The sequence below is a fragment of the Schistocerca cancellata genome, chromosome 4 (assembly GCF_023864275.1).
Source record: "Schistocerca cancellata isolate TAMUIC-IGC-003103 chromosome 4, iqSchCanc2.1, whole genome shotgun sequence".
NCBI lineage: Eukaryota > Metazoa > Arthropoda > Insecta > Orthoptera > Acrididae > Schistocerca > Schistocerca cancellata.
Genome location: NC_064629.1, coordinates 531,434,404 through 531,457,372, shown reverse-complemented (window position 1 = coordinate 531,457,372; position 22,969 = coordinate 531,434,404).

Genomic DNA, 22,969 nt, shown 5'->3' with positions numbered 1-22,969 from the left:
TAACAGGAAATAAGATGATAATCCTGATGTTCCTGTCCTTTGTGAACTACTCGTATATACAGCAGAGTTATAACCATAACAAGGGCAGTGTCTATTATACGATATATATTCTAAAAACGTGTAGCGAGGTGTTCGAATCGGGGATTATAAATATGCAAATTCAAAAAAAGTTCCTGTGCTATTTTGCATAGGAATACGAAAAACTAGGCACTTGGGGGTTTTTTCGGAGGCTCCTAACACTCGAGTGCTGGGATTAAAGGAATCAGCCTCTCTGGATGACAGGATGGGGACTTGCAGATTATCCGGAATAGGTTCGCGCTGCCTGCAGAAGTATGTAATGGACCAATCGACAGACTAGTCAGTCCAAATGTTTCCTGGAAGAAACTTTCAGCAAGAGGTTACCACGGTTTGCCTCTTGCATGTTGCTTGCGTCACTTCGTTAGATGCCTTCGCGTTTCTCTTTGCCTGAGTTTTACAACGGGACAGCGATGTTGCGAGAGCCGAAATACATTTGAAGCCCATTGTCCCGAGTACTTTTATTATCGCTGCGCCAGAGCGCAATTCCTGTTGTGTACGGATTGAATCTTACCTTTCATGAAACCACAGTATAGTTTCGACGTCACCTCCAAAGACCATCGTTTCACTCAGATTTTCATGCGAAATATTTTTTTTAATGCAGCTTCGTACTATTATTCTTAACTGTTGTGGTGTCTTGAATCTTACTAAACCGCATTCTTAAAGGAATTATGTAACACGCTTACGTCATTAAGCGCTTGCAAAATGTATGTATGGCCAAAATTTGTGTCTCGACACAATTTCATCTCTGAAGAGGTTGCATAAAGCTATAAAATATAGAAAAGCATGACAATGTGAGTGAACGTTATGAAACGTCCCCTTAGAACAATTTATACATGACTGTGCTTAAACTGACACACAATATTTTTACCGCAACGCAATCTGACTTTCAAAAATCCCTACAAAAGAATGGCCCTGACTAACATTAACCTATACCTTTCACAAATCACTTACCTCACCAAAAATCTTCGTTACTCGAACTACTTCAATGCAATGAGCGCCACTACTGCCAGCTAAATAAAAGATTCAAACTACGGAAGGCACTAACTACTAGTAGGCATAGTTAGCAAATGAAAGATTTTAATAGAGAACAAACAATGTATTTACCTTAATATTCATAATTGACATCCAGTCTTACAAATTTCAAAACTCCGCCATCTCTCTCCCCACATCCACCACTGCTGGCGGCTCAGGCTCACCTCCAACTGGGCAACGCTAAGCGCTGTTCACATCCAGCTGCCCAACACTACAATGGCAGACAACAATGCAAACTAGCCACAGACTGCACACAGCACAGCCAGTGATTTTCATACAGAGCGCTACGTAACGTTGCCAATAAGAAAACATAAACAGCCTACTTACAGTTATTAATGATTTGGTGTTTTTCATCTTTTGTTACTTTTTTAGTCAGTTAACGAAGGATTTTGATCCGTTCTGTGTTAAAAAGCGTGGCGACGTACTAGTGATTTAGACCAGACAGACGGGTTTCGCACTCAGTTAGGGGAAAGTCATCAGACCTGACACAGCTTAGAACTTCTTATTCTCTTTTTCATCTGTTCGCGTGCTATGGTTTCCTGGATAGAGTACATAAGTAGGTGATAATTAGTAACCTGCAAGTGTCCGCAGCTCGTGGTCGTGCGGTAGCGTTCTCGCTTCCCACGCCCGGGTTCCCGGGTTCGATTCCCGGCGGGGTCACGGATTTTCTCTGCCTCGTGATGACTGGGTGTTGTGTGATGTCCTTAGGTTAGTTAGGTTTAAGTAGTTCTAAGTTCTAGGGGACTGATGACCATAGATGTTGAGTCCCATAGTGCTCAGAGCCAGTAAGCTGCAAGTACTATTGCATGAAGACTTGGTGTTGGTGTTAGTGTTGGTGGTGTTGGTGTTGTTGTTGGTGTTGTTGTTGTTGTTGTTGTTGTTGTAGTGGTAGTAAGCTAGTGAACACAACCTCCTTGGGAAGCAGGATAGTCCTTTTTTGCCCCCACGAAAGAAATCTACGCTGCACTTCATTAAACTTTCCCTTTAATAGGGGTTTGGTGTTACTTGACTCGACAGTTATTCAACATATTCAGACATGATTACCAGTTTGTGGTAGATCATATTACGTACGTGTAATATTCATTCTCATATTCCCAGATTTCACAATATTTCCTAAAAAAATTATATGCTACGAAAAACAGTGTCGCTGGTACTCCAGCAAAGATGAACTGACTATTTAAATGATTGTCTCTGTGACAAACAGAAAAAAAATTCCTTGTAGTCTTTTACTGCAGAGTAAAAGCTGTCAAACTGCAAAACATGCGCTGACGTTCCAAGCTTCGGTTTGGATATGGTTTTTTTCCCAATATCGTGGCGTTGACGTAGTAAACTGTAAATTAATTGTAGTAAGTAATGACACGTCCTCTTAGAACAATTATACACGACTGTGCTGATAAACCTCTTACACTATTTGCTTTTCAAACAGCTGAGCAAAACTGAACGTACTCAAACATTCACTAAAGTGACACACAATATTTTTAGCGCAACGCAATCTGACTAGCAAAGATCCCTGCAAAAGAATGGCCCTGAGTAACATTAAACTACACCTTTCAGAAATCACTTACCTCACAAAAATCTTTATTACTCGAACTACTGCAATACAGCGAGCACCACTACTGCCAGCTAAATAAAAGATTCAAACTACGGAAGGCACTAACTACTGATAGGGATAGTTAGCAAATGAAAGATATTAATAGAGAACAAACAATGTATTTACCTTAATAGTCATAATATATATAGCAGTTCATGACAAATTTCAAAACTCCGCCATCTCTCTCCCCACATCCACCACTGCTGGCGGCTCACCTCCAACTGCGCAACGCTACGCGCTGTTCACATCCAGCTGCCGCTGCCCAACACTACAATGGCAGACAACAATGCAAATTAGCCACAGACTGCACACAGCACAGCCAGTGATTCTCATACAGAGAGCGCTACGTAACGTTGCCAATAAGAAAACATAAACAGCCTACTTACAGTAATCGCAGACAAATCGTTGAGAAACGCTGTAATTCAGTCTTTAAAGAATTCTGAGGAAGTCTTTCGTATTATTAATTGTTGCGACCTCTAAGATTAATGAAGAAAGACGCTGTATCCAGACACATGATAGTGTTATAACCGAAGATTCTTGAACTATAGACGACGTTATTCAGACAAGCCTGCTGGGTAAATTAATAGAACCGGTTTTATAGCTATTGTAAAACGATTTTCCTGTTCGGTTATTTATTTGCATAAGTGCTCTGAAGACGTACTGAAAAGTAACGTGACCATTTTCTTCATTCAGAAATGTATGGAGATGTTTCACTGCTGTTAAATCTTTCGCATTCATTGCAGACGAAATGAACAAATCGTTCTTAACTGATCTTAAGCAACTCATACTTGGCACCGGATGTGACCGTTCGCAGCAAACCACTTTCATGGAGCACTTAGTCAAGAAAACATGCCATATTTTGGTATCTTAAAGGAAATTTTTTTGTGTAGAATAGCTTTTACCTAAAATCAGAATTATTTCGTTGGATTTCTTGTAGCAAACATTTCGTCAAGTAAGCCTTGAAAATGACAGTAATATCACCTTAAAGCTAAGAAGAAAAGGACACGATGGAAGGGTGATTAAAACAAAGATTAACTTAATCGGGCTGAGAGTCGAGGTCTGTTATTGTTTCTGTCAAGTGTAATGGCATGGGTTGTTAACTATAGCTGTGACCAGTGGAAGAGGATATCCTACATCAGTTTGCGATGGCGAAACGCTTACATAGTATGGCGGCCAAAAGAAAACTGCAGAAACACTATTACATGTATACCGAACAGGCTGTTGTATGACGTTAGTGCTAGAAACCCACTCCAGCTAATCTAGTCACTAATTAGCTATTACAGCGCCTGTGGCCGGGATTAAACACGAGTCAAACAACTTCTCTGAATAAGCATGATGCAGTTAGCGATCGTAAGGAAATCTGTACGTCCCAGTCAAAAAGATCGCAACGGCTGCAGAAACAGTACCAGTAATTTATGAATAGTTGAATTATCTGAGAAATAACTTTATTTAAATCGGGGCTTCAACTGTACTTAAACTGCCTCCACCTCTCATTCGTTTAACAGCTTGCGCAGGAGAGCATGAGCTATGATCTTTAAGGTCACTTTTTCGTTCTTTGAATTTGTTGTTACTTGCCATACATTTTAACGCTTCGCGTCTTTTGACTAACGTAAAGGAAATATCAAAATATTAAATTGGTGTCGTAATCACATTTGCATTTTATTTAGACGTAATGTCAGTAAAAACCATTCAGAATGAGTTAACGCGCTTACGGGTCTGTAACTGAATACGTTAAGTTAAACATAAAGTAAAATTTTCGCAGTATGAGCTGAAATTCTTGTGTATGTCCTAGGAAAATAGACAAGAGCCCCAGGACTGCACAAGTTGCAGAGTACAGCGAACAGTCAGGAGTATTTCTAGCGCACCTACAGTATAAAGATAAGCAATTGTACATTAGATTTCGTGGCACTTTAGAACAACAGAGTGATTATACATAGTTTACAATAGCAGTATTAGTTACACAATGCTCAGTCAGTTTCTAAAAGCCTTATTGGTAACTACTAGACTGAAATAATGTGGTGTTGTTGGTTGAACTGCCATTTCTGTAGTTTAGTGGAGGCGCTGCATTTCAATGTTAATTTTTTAAACACTTCAGTATCTCGACCAGCTATTCTGTTTCAGAATTATAATGAACTGTAAATTTGGTTGCTGTTGTGGTCTTCAGTCCAGAGACTGGTTTGATGCAGCTCTTCATGCTACTCTATCCCGTGCAAGCCTCTTCATCTCCGAATAACTACTACAACCTACATCCTTCTGAATGTGCTTAGTGTATTCATCTCTTGGTCTCCCTCTACGATCTTCAGCATCCGCGCTTCCCTCCAATACTAAATTGGTGCTCCCTTGAAACCTCAGAACGTGTTCTACCAACCGATCCCTTCTTCTAGTCAAGTTCTGCCATAAATGCCTTTTCTCCCCAATTCTATTCAGTACCTTCTCATTAGTCACGTGACCTCCCCCGTCTAATTTTCAGCATTATTCTGTAGCACTACATTTCGAAAGTTTCTATTCTCTTCCTGTCTACACTGTTTATCGTCCATGTTCCACCTCCATACATGGCTACACTCCATACAAATATTTTCAGAAAAGAGTTCCTAACATTTCAATCTATACTCGATGTTAACAAATTTCTCTTCAGAAACGCTTTACTTGCCATAGCCAGTCTACATTTTATATCCTCCTTACATCGGCCATCATCAGTTATTTTGCTCTCCAAACAGCAAAACTAATGTACTTTAAGTGCCTCATTTCCTGGCGGCCGTTGTGGCCCAGCGGTTCTAGGCGCTTCATTCCGGAACCGCGCTACTGCTACGGTCGCAGGTTCGAATCCTACCTCGCACGTGGATGTGTGTGATGTCCTTAGGTTAGTTAGGTTTAAGTAGTTCTAAGTCTAGGGGACTGATGGCCTCAGATGTTAAGTCCTATAGTACTCAGAGCCATTTGAACCTCATTTCCTAATATAATTCCCTCGGCGTAACCTAATTTAATTAGACTACATTCCATTACTATCGTTTTTCTTTTGTTGATGTCCATCTTATATCCTTCTTTCAAGGCACCGTCCACTCCGTTCAGTTGCTCTTCCAGGTCCTTTGCTGTCTCTGACAGAATTACAATGTCGTCGGCAAACCTGAATGTTTTTATTTCTTCTCCATGGATTTTAATTCCTACTCGAAATTTTTCTTTTGTTTCCTGTACTGTTCGCTCAATATACAGATTGAATAAAACTGGAGATAGGCTACAGCCCCCTCTCACTCCCCACTGAACCACTGCTTCGCTTTCATGCACCTCGACTGTTTATTAGGTACGATCTGTAAATTCTGAGAGACTGATTTGTCCAGTGTTTGTGGAATAGTATTCAAGAAAGCATACGGAGTTCATTAGTTTTGGATTTTCCGCGCTCTGGCCATAGGCGGGATAATCGGTCCCGACCAGCCGTCATGTCATCCTCTGCCCATGACATCATTAGACGTGTTATGGAGGGGTATGTGGTCAGCATACCGTCCTCCAGGTCGTTGTCGGGTTTCTTGACCTTGGAACAGCCGCTACTTGGTCAAGTAGCTCCTCAGTTGGCCTCATTAGGTTGAGTGCACCCCGTTACACGTCTCCCACCAAAGAAAAAATCGCTGGAAATACCGTGAATCGAACCTGGGTCCCCCGCGTGGCAGTCAGCCACGCTGACAACTCAGCTTCTAATGTCGAAGTGCCAAAAGTTAAAGGGAGCCACAGGCTGCAACATTAACGCCATACGGACTGTTAAGAGTCTCATGTTGCTACAGAAGGTATAATTGGTCAAAAGTAGCACAAAGGTTCCTGTAATCATGTGTCTGGAGACACACATGTTGATATATGGACCAAACTGACTTCTTTCCTGACACTAGAGACACTGCTGTATGTGGTTATCACGCATCCCGACAGTGAATCACACTTCTAATACACCTGGCTCCATTCTAATTGAGTCACATACATTTATCGCAGTGTTCTGTAACGTATGCACATCATCGATGGGCTGGGCATAAAACGATACCTTCAAATTTCTCCACAGCCAAAATTGCAACGGATTCAGGCCCGGTGAAGGAGACCGTACAACCAGACTTCCTCGACCAATCCATCGCCTATGAAACGTTGCGGTAAGGTGCTGACGCACGATGTGTAGAAAATGGGGTGGTGACTACTCGCGTATAATCTACAGCTGTCCCTCTGCAGTGGCAACAGCGCAGGTAATACGCACCACCTGTGAATCTGTTTGCTACAGTTTACGACCCTACACTCTGCCAACCTCCTGAAGATCAGTGGCGAAGGGGGCTACGGGTGCCATTATAGTTTCTCCTTCTCTGCTGTTCCATTTGCTAATCGCGCACAGGATGAACGACTGTAAACAACCCTCAGTAGCGGTTCGAAGATGTCTTGTTTTACAGTCGTAATTTATTTCTCGAGAAGTAACAAATAGAATTAGTAAGTTCCTCTACTGCTCTATGAATGTATGATCTTGCGTTTTAATAGGAATCTACAGTGGCATATTCAGAATTTGCAGCATCCTCCACTAGAGTTATTGGGGCATCTCCGTGGCACTCCCGCACTTGCTAAAATAAGAAATGTATTGCACGTTTCTGTATCTTCCGTATCCCATCGGGTATGCACAACATACTGAAGAGCAGTATGAGGTGGTCGTAGGGATGTTCTGTAAGCTAATTCATTCTTAGATAAAGATAATTTCCCCGAGATTGATAGTTTCACTGTGCCCGGCAACCGCTATTAATAAAACTAGTTTTTCGCTGACGATCTATATTAAATCGCTCAAGACACTCTTAGGCATATGACGGTTTCTAGTGACTGATCGCCAGTCGTGTATTCAAATAATAAAGGATTTTGTGCCTAGTATTAGAGTGAACAAACACACAAACGGTAAAAAGTAATTGTGAGCTGTTGCTAGTGAAATACTATTAAACAAAAAGATATCCCTATATCTATTAGTGGACATTCATATGGGGTATGTCCATCCTTCGCCTTTATAAAGGCTTGAATTCTGCTGGGGACACGATCAATGAGGTGTCTGAATGTCTGTGGTGGAATGGCAGTTCATCCCTCAAGGGCTGAAACTCGTGAGTTCCAAAATGCCACTAGCGGTCCACATAGCTTGATGTGTGTGTGTGTGTGTGTGTGTAGGGATTTAAAAGAATGGGGTGCAATGGTCGAACAGCTCCTCAGAGCGACGGAATTGGAGTGAGGATGACTGGAAACGAGTGATAAGTGATGAATCATAGTATGCCCTGTGACAATGCAATGAAAGGTTTTGGATCTGATGAACGACTGGAAAATGGTTTACCTATCATGAGTAGTGCCAACTGTGAAGTGTGGTGGTGGTGGTGGTGGGGGGTGGTGGTGGTGGTGGTGGTGGTGGTGGTGGTGGTGGTGGTGGTGGTGGTACGGCATGCGTGTGTTCATCGTGATTACAGTACTAGAGAAAACTATAAATGTGGACGGATATGAACACAGTGTACGGCGTACAGAAGAGGAACAACTCGGAAAAGATGATTGATTGTATTAGCATGACAATTAATCCTGTCATAAAACGGCCTCTGTGAGGCAACGATTTGTGGATAGTAACGTTCCTGAAATGGACTGGGCTGCGCAAAGACTCGACCTAAACTCAATGAAAGGGCTTTGGAATGACATATAAATTATTATTCTCTGCAGACCCCAGAGTTCTAAATCACTACCTTCGCTCTTGGTGAAGAATGGTCTATTCCACCAGACATTGACATCTCACTGAATATGTCCTCAGCAGAACTGAAGCCGTCTTGAAGGTGAAGGGTGGACACATCCCGTACAATGTCCACTAATAGCTGTTTAGATACTATTGATCACTTATCTACAAAGTTCAGAATGTAGCAGAGAGATAGTGGCGCGAGTACAGCCATCAGGGTGGGTCGTGAGTCGTGGCTTGTTTCAGAAAGACAAGGTTCCGGGTCCAGAGTCCCGGCCTGGCAGAGTATTTGTCCGACAGAAAGTTCCAAACCTGCCCTCACTTCGCTACCGGTGCTCGATTCTTACTGATAACTTGGATTTTTTTTAAAGAGCACTAATTTTTGTGCTCCAATTCGCTATTTGCTCCTCCAGATAACAGCCGAAAGGAGTGACAATGAAACTAGTTGCTGAAAGCTGCTGGCTGTGTACAACAAAAAAAAAAAAAAGACGAAGACTCATCTGCCGGCAAGTTTACCTTTTAACTTTGAGACCTCGTCAATAGCAGAGTACTTCTCACATTTTCCAGACTGCATAAAGACTCGGTAGGATGGAGGTAGTCCCCCTCATATTCTTGTGATAAGCGGCTCAAAAACGTGGTACGGAGTGCATACAGACTGTTGCTGGCTCAGTACTAGGTCACTGGCTGTGGAGTGGGAGGGTGGAGGCGCAGTAAAGTAGTGAGCTGTAGCCGACCGGTTTTCTTTCGACAGCAGTTTACACACCGGCACCCAATGTTCTCTTGCACCGCCATGGCGCTCGTACGGCTTTCGGTTTCCTCCGGATCCTCAACTTGAATTACGGCTTCAGTAAATCTCTTCTGGCTTCCTATTCGTGTTGGCAACCGTATAAGTTGTGCTTACTGTCACGTTCCACGGAGTTCCAATGCATCGAGAAAAGAATGTCCTCAATACTTAAGCTGTCCCTCGTATGAAATGTCGTTGCTGCTTAACTCTATTAAGCTCTGTCGTGGCAGAAATTAAGCCATACAAGTGTTTTCCCTCCCATATCTGACATATTTATACTGACTGCATCTAAGTACAAGTATTTACACATATTTTAATGTTTCTAAGGAAGCTAAATAGATGCGGCTTCTCTTAATTGTAATAACTAAGAAGTATTGTAATAGTTTTCATGTAAAATTTTAATACACGGACGATGTCGAGGTCTCAAGTCTGTTGAACAAAGATGAACGCAGATACTTGATAGGTATTATATTAACGTCAGCATTCGCCTGGTGTGGTTTAGAAAATCTATGAGGACAAAATGTTTTGTCTAGCCGCTCACACGCGTCTTCCTTCTTTAGAGAGACCACTAAATTGCTGCAAAAACGGAACGTCTGTTTGCTCTAATTAGTAAATTAATAGTTTCTGCATTTAAAACGCTGTGGGCCTTAAAGGAGGCTAGTTTCTATATAAAATTTAGTTTTGCGAAGAATTCAGCCTTGTATCCGTATCTGCTCAACCTGGCCTATCTTCCAGATGTAGAGCATAAATTTTCCCCCCTTTGTTAGTTAACTTAGGAATCCTAGATTTACTTGACCCAGAATGGAAAAATTTTTCTCGTTGTGACTCGTGGCTTGTATTCCGGTTTCTAGCATTAAGTGTTCTGTTTCTACACGCAATATTTAGACGACTGGCCTACTTACCATCCACAGATGTTGCGCGTGGGTATTTTTTATAAACTCGCTGGCTGGACCTAAACCAGATTTTCTTAAGGCATTGTGGGTGTCGCGCTCGCATGTTGAACAGAGTTAGTTCCGGCTCCTCCTATATGCTTTGATGCGGTTTTGTGTATTTTAACATAATGCTGTCATTTCATGAAATGGATGTTCCATTCGATGTTTTCGAGCTTTAATTCATTAGGTAGCCGGCGAGGTATTATGGAATTTGGTACCGGTTTTCAAGCCTTCTTTATATTGAATTCTTCGTCCCGAAACCCTAACTTTATTTGGCTCGTTAAATACGCTGTTCTTGCACCACTATATGAAACTTAAGGTATCTCATCTCACGGTAATAGTTCGGGCAGTGCTCAGCGATAGCTGATTTACGTGATGATTCGTCAGGTGCATCGCTGATATCTCTCGCATCTCCCCTAATGACTTGTCTCCTGTACAAGATGCCGCTTTGGCACATAATAAAGTGTTCAACTAGGTTTCTAGGGCCAAGATAGTCTTTAACACCAAAAAGTAGAAAAATTATCTTTGGTGGTCGGAGCTGAGTGCACTGGATGCCATATTTAAGTAGAATGCTACAAATTTTTTCTTAAATTGGGCCAGGACAGGGCAGCTAAGCAACCTTTTTTTCCTTCTTGCAGCATCTCTTCCGAAGGTGTAGCTTTCCGCAGCGTCACCAGTTAGATTTGTCAACATGAGTAATCATTTTACTTCAGTGTAAAAGCGCTTTTTTTGTAGCAAATGTTTACTGTAATCGACCTTATTATACAATAATCAGAGTATCATTAAAAAGTAAAGCAAAGCAGTCGATGGTTATTTCAACAACCCACTGTTCAGCAAGTTGCGGGCCTGTTAAAAATGATGTACACTTACTTACTCAGATATATGAACTGAGCTATCCAGGGGGTTAAAGGGGGACTTATAAGTTTACATGTATTCCGAAACATGGTCACGGTACAAACTGGCTCTTCTCAATAAAAAAAGTCTAATGTTAAAGAAGTGATAAAGTGCCTATCAAGTTCTCGCCCTAGTCTCGCACTTAACTTAGCAATAGAGCCACAAAAAAAAAAAAAAAAAAAAAAAAAAAAAAAAAAAAAAAATTTAAGGAACAAAACAAGTCGGAGTAAAAGTTCACACAGATTTAAACGGTATAGCTAACGGACTCGAACCCAACGGTCTTACCGGCAACAACCATGATCGTACGGGTCTACCATGCACATGCACTGCAGAAACGTCCACTACAGCACATACACACAAGTTTGTTCGCAGATAAAACAAAGTGGTCATTATTTTGAGAGCAGTTGTCCTCAGCAGCTCCTAGGCAAAGATTAAACTGCAGTCTACTTCGTCTCTGATTATACTTACTCCTTTCTTACTGATTACACCAGCGTTAGACATGGCACAAATTCGCAGTAAGACTGAGTCTTGGTTGTAGCGAAGGAAGGGCTCAAATTTGTTAGCGCAGAATGACTACTCACTTGTTTTATGAACGTCATGTTTTGGTACATTATAATGTATGAAGATTAACAAGCTACTGACGTATAAATTAACCGCAGTGTCCCATAAATTACACCATACTGCATCGATTTTGTTCAGTTTCCGAATTTCTCCAATAAAAACTAGATTATCCACATAACAGGTAAACACGCGACTTAAAAGCATTTAAGGATTTTCGGTGCTTCACTATTTGTTGGCTCTTTGCAGTTGAGTGTTAAATTGGCATTATACGAATTTGATCCCTTCTTCGTATTTAGTAAAAAAGGCCGTAATTCGGTGGAAATGGAGAAAAGAAACAGCTCTATGAATGTTAAGAACATAGCTAGGAAGCAAGTAGTTGGCAAAGAAGGAAAACCAGAAAGGTGCAAGAAATACATAGAGGGTATGTATAAGGGAAACGAACTTCAGTGTGATGTTGTAGAACAGGAAGTAGTTGAAGATGACTGACTGGAACATACCATACTGCGAGAATAATTTGGCAGATCATTGGACGACCTAAGTTGAAGCGAGGCCCCTGGAGTAGTAAGTGGCTCTGAGCACTATGGGACTCAACTGCTGAGGTCATAAGTCCCCTAGAACTTAGAACTAGTTAAACCTAACTAACCTAAGAACATCACAAACATCCATGCCCGAGGCAGGACTCGAATCTGCGATCGTAGCGGTCGCGCGGTTCCAGACTGCAGCGCCTTTAACCGCACGGTCCCTTCGGCCGGCCACCCCTGGAGTAGACGGCGTTCTCACAGAATTATTGAGACCCTTGGAAGAGCCAGCCATGATAAAATTATGGTGTGAATACTACCGAACCATCCGTTTAAGAAGTCATACTTGCAAAATATTGACACGAATTATTTACGGAAGACGTGGGGAAGATCAGCTTGGATTCCGGAGAAAGTGGGAACTTGCGAGACAGTATTTACCCTACGAATTACCTTAGAAGACTGGTTGAAGAAAGGCAGCCCTACGTTTATTGTATTTGTAGATTTAGATAAAGTTTTTAACAATGTAGAATGGAGAACACTCGTAGATAAAAATACAGGAATAAAATAAATTGAGCAGAAGATTGTTTAGAACTAGGTACAAGAACCAGACTGCAGTTAGGAGAGTCAAGGACATGAAAGAGAAACCGTGTTTGAGAAGGAAGTAAGACGGGTTATTGCCAATTCCTGAAAATATGCAGTCTTTACAGTGATCATGGTGTAAAGGAAATCGGGGGTAATGGACTGTAGTGGAATTAAATCAGGCTGTGCTGGAGGTAAAAATTAATGAGAAACTGAAGGTAGTAATGAGTTTTGATAATTAAAGTAATTGATCGTGGCCGAAGTAGAGAGGATATAAGACGCAAACTGCCAGTAGCGAGAAAATAATTTCTGAAAAAGATGTCTTTATTAACATCAAATATAGATTTAAGTGTTTGGGAGTATTTCCTGAAGGGGTTTGTCTGGAGTGTAGCCTTCTATGGAAGTGAAACGTGGACGATTAGCAGTACAGATCGGAAAAGAAGCATTTGAAATGAGGTACGACAGAAGAACGCTGAAGATTAGGTGGGCACATCGAATAAAAATTGAGGGGGTACAGAATCGGCCTGAGGAAAAAAGAATTTCATGGCAGAACCTGACTAAAAGAAGGGCTCGGCTCGTGCGCGGGACATCATGAGATTCCATGGAATTGTCAATATGGTAATGGAAGAAAGTTTAGGGGCAAAAATTGTAGGAGAAGATATGGATTGAATACAATAAGCCGGCTGAAACGGATGTAGGATTTGGTAGTTAGGCTGGGATGAATAGGCCTGTGCAGTATAGACTAGCGTGGAGATCTGCATTAAACCAGCCTTCGGACTGATGACCACTACATGCTTTTCCACACTTCGAAATCTAGCCAAGTTGTTGTTTATTGGCCTTGAACAGAGAGAATGCCATCAGTTTTGTGTCAACCACATTTTTTCTGTAGAATGGGGAATATTCAGAAAATGATGTCCTCGAGAAAGACAGCTGAATGCACAAAGTATATTTTGATTGGGACCAGTTTGCGGGCCTCTAGGTTCAAACGGGCCTACTTGCAAGAGGTGCACCGTTGCAGAGGCTCGATTGCTTCTTTGCAAAGGCCACGGCCAAAGCCGTCAATGTCGGTAGCCACGCCGCTACAGTGCTACGCGTCAATTAACCTCGAAGTGAACGGGACGCAGTCTGGTGCGGCGCCGGGCACGGCTGGTACGTCAAGGAAGGCCGCTGGCCGACAAACGTGGTCGACCGTGGCAGGAAGGAGGCGCGCCATCAACTTGCAAAACAGGAAAGCCGGCCGGAAGTGCGTCTCAAGGCGGAATGCAAATTCCGGAGCAGAGCCCCAGGCTGTGTACAAAGTTAGAATGGCCGGCCTCCGTAGTCTCGGGGTAGCGCTGCTGCATCGCAAGGCGGAGATCGCGGGTTTGTGTAGCGTCTCAGGTGTATTGTTAGTGAGGCGTTCCTTTGTACGTGCTACGTGTAGATACCGGTGTCACCCCAATAACTACATACACTACCTGACAAAAAAGTGAAACACCCAGAAGGAAAAGAGGAAACAAAACGAAAATTCGAGGTTGCGTGGGAATGCGAAATTACTACAAGAACTACAAAATAGTCAAATTTACAAAGAACTTGGCAGTATGAGCCCACTTACCATTATGATGTTGCACTCCGTGGACGTTGTCTGGATGCCTACACTGGCTACGTTTGCAAAGCTGTCTTAAAGCTAAGGCCATTATATCCTCTCCTGAGACAAGATGGTCAACAACTGATGAATCTAGTCCTTAATATCTGGGATGCTAGTACTGGGAAGTCCGAGCTGGTTCATACATATTCCGTCGAGGACAGATTTGGGAATTCTGTTGTCCACAGGTGTACCTCAAAATCACGCTGGCAGTTCATAGACACACGTGCCATGTATGGTCCTGTTGAAAAATGACGCCACGATACTGTCGCATGTGGGGTAACACAAGAGGTCACAAGTTGATCGTAACGGACCATTGTGCCGTAGATTCCTTCAACCCCTACCAGCCGTGACGTAGTCAATGCCCAATGGGTCTCCACACCGTGACGCCAAGACTAACATTGGAAGAATGGGATCTCACCCAAAGTCGCCTGCACACTCGATGACTGTCATCCGAGATAATGCTAAACAAAGATCCATCGCTGAACATTCTGTGACGCTGTTCATCAGCAGTCCATACTTCCCAGCCATGCCACCACTCCAGACGCGGCTGTTGGCATTGTGGTGTTGACAGGAGACCACGCATGGGACGGTAATTCCCTAGTGCAGTTGCTGCTGGACTCCGAACCATAGGGCGGGGTGACAGTGTGTTGCAGGGATTGATTACTTGTGCTCGAATGGCAAGCACATATATGAAAGGATTATGATGTACTTGGTGCACAATACAGCTGTCCGCGCTTGTGGTGGTCGGCTGGAACCTGGATAACGAGTATGTTTGCCCACTCCTATACTGTCAGACATCCGGCCATTGTCACATCGGAATGCCCCACAAAGCTGCATATTGCACGATTCGTTTAGTCGACCAAATGGAGACTCAAAACAAGGCCTCTTTGGACTTGTCAGGTGGTGATAACGCTGCTTCGCAAAAGTGTGCGACATTTATATCCCTTTCTCTGTGATCACTTAACATCTGACACATCCTTTGCATATCCTACCAGGTCTGATACCAACACCAAATGCGAACAACTCTAATGCATTCTGGTGGCCGTTTCTACCTTTTACAGATAATTGTTACTCCCATCATTTATGTAGAGGCCACTGTTGTGCACCTGCACTTCACACTGACATCCGACCGTGTCTTCTGGGTGACACTTTTCTAGTCACGCAGTGTATGGTATACTGGACAAACAAACAAAAAATACAAAACGTTTTGATGATCAGAACAAAAAAAAATCTCAGCTGTAAATGAAACGCCCCATTAACGGTCCGTTTTGGCCAAAGCTACGTAAACGCCGTCAATTTTGAAAATATCTTCCGAACTGTCACAAAAAAGTTAGACTGAATCTCTCTTCAGATTTGGTTCGATAACACGTTCATGGCAGTTGGGATTAGTGTGTCAGATCAGTAAATTAAGATACAGTATCGGATTACGTTACGTACTGTCAAGGTTTCAAAGTAAAGTGCCTTTACAAAAAATTGTTAAGAGTTCATAGTTTCACCTTTGAGCAAAATTGCAGTCAGTAACCAAAACAAAAGCAAATTCGTTAAGTGTCTCAGTCGTCCACTCATGGAGTCTTCCTTTGCGATTAGTCTGTTGCTGCAAAAAATCAATCAATTGCGCGCTGATACCACTGCAGCCTCGAAAATAGGTGAACATTTGGATTTGATTTTAAAAAAAAGTATTCAGTACTAATAATAGTTCAGCAATATGTAACAAGTAGTCTAAAATTTATTTTATATATTTTTCGAATAGTTTGAGCCTTTAAGCAAACATTGTACTTGTCGATTACTTAAGATGCATTTGTGCGAAACGAATGAAAGAATAACCTAGACTTCATATCAAATTTTCATGTAGGTTTCAGTCTGCATGTGTAGCTAGTTAGCATGTTAGAAGCTGTCGTTAGGAATAGTTACTAATAGTATTAGATTCTTAATTGAAAGGAAGCTCTCCATTCCTAGAACGCTATCGTATCTTTCTGTCACACTTGGTGAATATGGAGGATGCCAATTAGCACCGCGGTTTTTATTCGATGTTACAGTGACAGTCTGCTACGCTTTACACTCTTGCCCCGTCAGCTGGGTGAGTTACGTCTCAAGTGAAAGGAATCCTCTCGTATTACTTGAGGAAGGCTTCCTATGCAGCTCTGCACTGTCGCCCAGTGAATAAAATAAGGGTTCACGGAATAGAGGGTCGACTGAAAATTATGTAACGATACAGGCTGCCACTTCCACGGATACGAATTTTGTTTCGTACAAACTTGTACTTTTACTTGAACCTGCAGAGAAATCTGTATAATCTTTATAGAAAGAAAAGTAGCGTCTAGTCTGTGCTGCTCCCTCTAGGGAAAACTGTTAACTTCATAATAACACGTAAAAAATGATTCTGAATTGAATTACTAATTTTTTATCATGTAACTGAGTACTGACTTGTCACGATGTGCATTCTTGGGTAATTTACATGAGGGTACAGAACTTTATTGTATAATTTGGCAGGTGCGTGACGCAAGGACGTATCTATAAATACATAGATGTGAAAAAGCCCAAACAGCCGAGATGTCACCATCGGAAATACCTGATGTTGAGTATGAACGGAATGAAAGGACGAAAATCGGAATAATCGGCTAAAGATCGAAAGACAGGTCTGTGATGTGAACGAGGGAGACGGCCCAACATCCGACGAAAATGTTATCAGGTGATATATGCTTTAAAATGGCCTCTAAGAAAAAATTATTCAACTGCACCCTCATCATTATCGCTTAATGACAACAGTCTAATTATTGTGGCAGATACTTATCAATGGTTAAGAGAGATTGTGTGAAAGCAATGAAACAATGAATCGGAGAGTATACTAATGATCTGATTTATTTTCTTTATGTATCGCTGTTTCACTATCGTATTGATTTGCAAGTAATGAACGCACGTGTAACTGAAATGTCAGTGCCATCCATCCTGTAGTCGACGAGTAATTTCAAAGGTTATTGAGATAGTGGTCTGGATTGGTAAACTCTGTCGTTAGTCTCACTACTATTTCGTTGTTTTAATGAGTACAGTACTTGAGTACAGTACTCATGGTAGCGAAATAATCTCCTTTTCATTTAGTTGTCAGACCGCTAAGTGATAAAAAAAAATCATATAGATCCGCAGTACAGATTTGTATCTCCGCATTTATTTTTAAATGGATTGGTTGTGACGGCAGTGGAGACAACGTCCATTACGTTCTAAGTGCCATATTTTCACACAAGGCGTTCTCACAGCTATTGTGTTCTCGATACTCTGTTGCATGTCTCATGATTTGTCCAGAGTATCGTATCGTGGAGAAAACGTTCCAAACATTGCTAGATGGCGAACGATCTTTGTGCCAAGCGCTGCTTCCCGCTGGAGTTTAAAAGTGCCATGCGTCGAGGTCTGTGGGATAAGCAGAGCGCGTTTAAGCTCCTGTTTGCATCAGTAAAGCAGCTTCTTCAATGACAGATAATTTGGGTTTCAAAAATATCTGGAGAAGTGACAAAGTCTGTAAAACTTATGAAAAAGAGACAAGAGTTCCTCAGTAGGACAAGGGCTCTTCAGTAAACTTCGCAACATCTGACCCAAAGAAAGTAATTGTGTAAGAAACAGGAGTTAATACTGAGAAATTTATTCTTCAATTTAATTTTGATAATCTCTTACAAAAAATTTAAAAGATCAGAGAAGCGGTTTTTGTTGACTGCAGTTATGCTAGTTAAAACACTACTGCTGAATTTTTGTTCTCGTTTTATCACAAATAAAACTTGAGGCCTCAGTATTAATGGCACTTCGAACAAAAACTTTCTTACTAGCACTTAGAACTAGTCAGATTCTTGGAATGGCACTCAGAAGGTTCTCAACAAATCGTTTATTTTATAATTAGTTTCATTATTTTTTTCAGTGATGAGGTGAGCAGCATAATTCGGTATTATCAGATAACATCAGCTTTTGATACAAATAAGTTAGGTAAAAAAGATGCGTTCTTTTATTTTTCCTTAAAAATGAGAGCTGACACAATATTTCCACTCTTAATGTAGTCAGCTACATAAGTAGCATCGGGTGGTCCCCTGAGGAGTGTTACGGAACCGTTGATGTTGACTATAAACTTAAACATGGTGAAGTTGTTACTGCATGATGCTGTTGTATACAAGGAAGTCGCAAAGGAAGATTATTTTTGGAAGACATGCATCCACTTTGTGCAGGGATTTCCAATTGGCCGACAAAATAAACAAATGCAATGTATAGCCCGCAAATAGGCAGCTCACTGATGACATCATTCATAAGTCACTACCTTCAGTCAATACAGTTAAATATCAGAGCACACACCTGGGTTGATTTTAAATAGCACTCAGTCTTCAGGCCACAAGTGGTCCATCGGGACCATCCGACCGCCGAGTCATCCTCAGCTGAGGATCCGGATAGGAGCGGCGTGTGGTCAGCACACCGCTCTCCCGGTCGTTACGGTGGTTTTTTGTGACCGGAGCCGCTACTATTCGGTCGAGTAGCTCCTCAATTGGCATCACGAGACTGAGTGCACCCCAAAGATTTTAAATAGGGCAGTCGCAAAAACTACTCGCAGGGAAGATTAACATTACTTGAAAGAGTGCTAACCAAATGTAATACATTCACGATAGAGTTTGCTTACCAAACCATCAGTTGACTTACAATTGACGAATGGTAGAGCGTCTGGTACCCTGGAGCCGGCTGGTGTGGCCGTGCGGTTCTAGGCGCTTCAGTCTGGAACCGCGTGACCGCTACGGTCGCAGGTTCGAATCCTGCCTCGGGCATGGATGTGTGTGATGTCCTTAGGTTAGTTAGGTTTAAGTAGTTCTAAGTTCTAGGGGACTGATGACCACAGATGTTAAGTCCCATAGTACTCAGAGCCATTTGAACCTGGTACCCTGGAGTAGACGAAAAAAAAAAGCAGAAAAGAACAATACGTTTTGAACTAAATCTGTTCAGTATTCGCGGGAGCGTTACCGACGTGCTTCTCTCAACACGGATGGCAGGCGATTGGTGTGTCTCCAAGCAGTCTGTTTCGTCATGTCGTAAAACAAAGCAAACGTGTGTGAAAATTTTCTTGTCGCCAGTTGAAGCCATAATATCGTGCGCACAACTTAATTTCTCTGTCATTAATCCTATGGGTAGCAGACTCTGTGGATTAGGGGCGGAACAAATCATCTGCAGCAGATAAATAGTTAGTAAAGGTCACTTGGCTCTAAAACTGCCAGTAAAGAATCTAGTAAAAGGTTATAAATGGCCTTAACAGCAGTACAGATATGCCTACGAAAGCCACTTTGATAGATTAAACCACTCTAATTATAATTAATAAATACATTTGACTGTTAATAGACTACTATTTAGCAAATAATAGAGATAATTGCGTATGTCGTTCATAATGCTTACAGAAAAGTTACGCCAGAGTTATTAAAGCATTTATTCTTCACGAAGGTTCACGTGAGTACATAAAAGCACCAGGTACTACCATTACTCTGTTCCACAAGACGTAACGTTCATGACATTCACTGTACGCTTGTAGTAAGAATTCTAAAGGATTACCTTTAAAGCAAATGATGTACAGTACTGGATGTGAATGGGCATTTAACGGAGGGTTACGCTGAAGTTGAATGTAATTTTAAACTAGTTTCTGCAACCACGTTTTTCAGGAATCTACGTTGTCAGTGCTTAACTGAGTGTTTACAGACTAAGATAAGGTCTGCTCGCGAAATACAACGAAATCTGTTAGGTCCGACCGCTATGTGTGAATGTCACGGTTGGGTTGGGTTGTTTGGGGGAAGAGACCAAACAGCGAGGTCATCGGTCTCATCGGATTAAGGAAGGACAGGGAAGGAAGTCGGCCGTGCCCTTTCAAAGGAACCATCCCGGCGTTAGCCTGGAGCGATTTAGGGAAATCACGGAAAACCTAAATCAGGATGGCCGGAGGCGGGACTGAACCGTCGTCCTTCCTTCGTGGTAGTACTTCCTTCGTGGTAGTACTTCCTTCGTGGTAGTACTTCCTTCGTGGTAGTACTTCCTTCGTGGTAGTACTTCCTTCGTGGTAGTACTTCCTTCGTGGTAGTACTTCCTTCGTGGTAGTACTTCCTTCGTGGTAGTACTTCCTTCGTGGTAGTACTTCCTTCGTGGTAGTACTTCCTCCGTAGTAGTACTTCCTTCGAAATCGGCTATAGAGCTCATTCCATATATTTTCGACGGAGATGGCATCTGGAGACTATGAAAAAATAGGGCATTAAACAGCAGCCTCATGGTGATTGTCTTACGTTCGAGATGGTTGCCCGCTTGGAAGTAGAAATCTTATACTCTGTGCTTGTTGTTTCTCCGTTCTTGTTTCTTAAAACAAAGGATGTGATCGGTGTTTATACAGGGTGAGTCACTAACTGTTGCCACCAAGAATAACTTCCAAAGTTGACCTGAAAAGTTTTTGGACAAAAGTTGAATGGGACAATGAGGCCATAATATGACGTTGGTTTTTTGTTGCTAGGTGGGGTCACTTCAGAGATATGAAGGTCAACTTCGTTTTTTTTTTTAAATGGGATGCTATAATTTGATACTAATAAGTATCAAATTATAGCGGCTATCGAGACGAATAGTAAGGTCTTAGAAGCTCAACGGAGGTCAAAAAAGTGGCATGAACGTCCATTTACAAAAGGTGTTCGAAGCGATGACCATTGGTATCAATGCAGTTCTGCAATCTTCTTATCATGGTTCAAATGGCTCTGAGCACTATGGGACTTAACTGCTGTGGTCATCAGTCCCCTAGAACTTAGAACTACTTAAACCTAACTAACCTAAGGACATCACACACATCCATGGCCGAGGCAGGATTCGAACCTGCGACCGTAGCAGTCGCGCGGCTCCGGACTGAGCGCCTAGAACCGCTAGACCACCGCGGCCGGCCTATTAATCATGTGACTTGCTCCTAGTTGTCTCATAGGTAAAGTGCTTCATATTTTATTAAAGCAGACTAAATGTAGCGTCCCTTATTGCGTAATTAGATTTAAAGTCCAGGATCAGACTGACTTCATTCGAATAATCTCTTTTGACAGTGCGAAGCTGATTTGCTTCAGATAGGGCTAAGCGATGAAGCTACGAAAAATGCTTAGCATATTTACGAGTTGTTAAAAGTCTAAATGTAGTTCACACACTTGTTCAAGAATGTGTTTCACCGTTAATTTCTGCTGACTTGCGTGGATAAAAATTGATCAAGCTTCAAGCAGTCTGCATAAACTTAGCCTCAAGCAAACTTCCACGCACACTAGTCAGGCGTGCCATTTACGTTAGCCATCCATAACGTGGTGTCATTTGTGGCCCTGAACGTTGAAAAATTTGTGGGCTCTGTTTCATAATAGTGGTGTCCCAAACCGATAAGTTGCAGAGGAGCGCCCACGCACATTTGTACTCGCTATACCATATAAGTTTTAGACAACAGAGTGGATCTCCCACTATCACCCGATAACGATCCGGGTACAATGAAATCGAGCTGGAAAGAAATGTTCCTGCTCAAGTGACAGATGATGCGCAATAAATGTCTCAAGAGTCAAAGCGCTGTTAATTTTGAAATATACCTGATACCTACTGCGACAGAATATTTACGGCGACTTTGTGAAGAGGCGCAGCCGGCGCTGGGCCGCTCATCTGTTAGGGGCGATAGCATCGCAGTGCCGTGCGCCCTCCTAGACAAACGGCCGCAGTCACAGCGCCCGCCATTGTCCCGGCCGCCACCTCGTCCACAATACCGCTCCTAATCACACAACACGGCCGAGCCACCTATGCCTCAATTAGTGGCCAGCGAGAAGTGTAACTGAGAACAACTTGACTTCGATGTTTCCCCTGATTTCTTGTGGGTCTATACCTGCTTCATCTGTACTGAGTTACTGTGAAAAGCGTGGGAAGTCTAAATTACTCTCCTTCACGTGTTGACGCAGTTATTTTGTCAGTCAAATGGCAGGTAGTTTCACTTGCAACGTTTTGGCTACGCGTAATAAGTGTAGTGCAAAACAGTGGGCTAAATATTTGTCTACCAAGTAAGATACTAGCATTAGTGTCCAATGGTTCCGTGCAAAAAAGATGTCGGACGTACAGGCTAGACACACTGCCTTGTGACCGTCTTGAAAACGAATTTTATAAAAATATATTTTCCTGCCTCATCTCTCACATATAGTCATAAGAGGTTTAGATTTCTTAGCAAGTCACCAGAACTACCCAAACAGAAAGACAAAATATACTGAAATACTGGGAAACTAAATTACAAAATAAAATTTCTGTTCACAACGGTAAGCACTGAAATACTTCCCCTATTAACTCGTTGAAGTACAACTGAACAGGCACCTCTCCCAGTGTGTTGAATTGCAGAGTATTAAAGCGCGTATAGTGGTGTATAGTAGTAGTTTGATTTTTATGCTCGGACTACTTCACTGCATTAAAAAAAAAATCTGGTGACTTACTAAGGAGTCGAGACAGGTTGACGTGTGTGACCTGAGGTCGAAGACCGTAATAAAAAGGGTCGTAAAACATAAACGGCGCCCAAAGGCCCTGGCCGGCCCGTCGGTACCAACCGACCACCGTGTCATCCTATGCCAATGGTGTCATTGGATGCGGTATGGAGGGGCGAGGGTCAGCACGCCGCTCTCCTCGCCGTTGCTAGTTTTCATGTC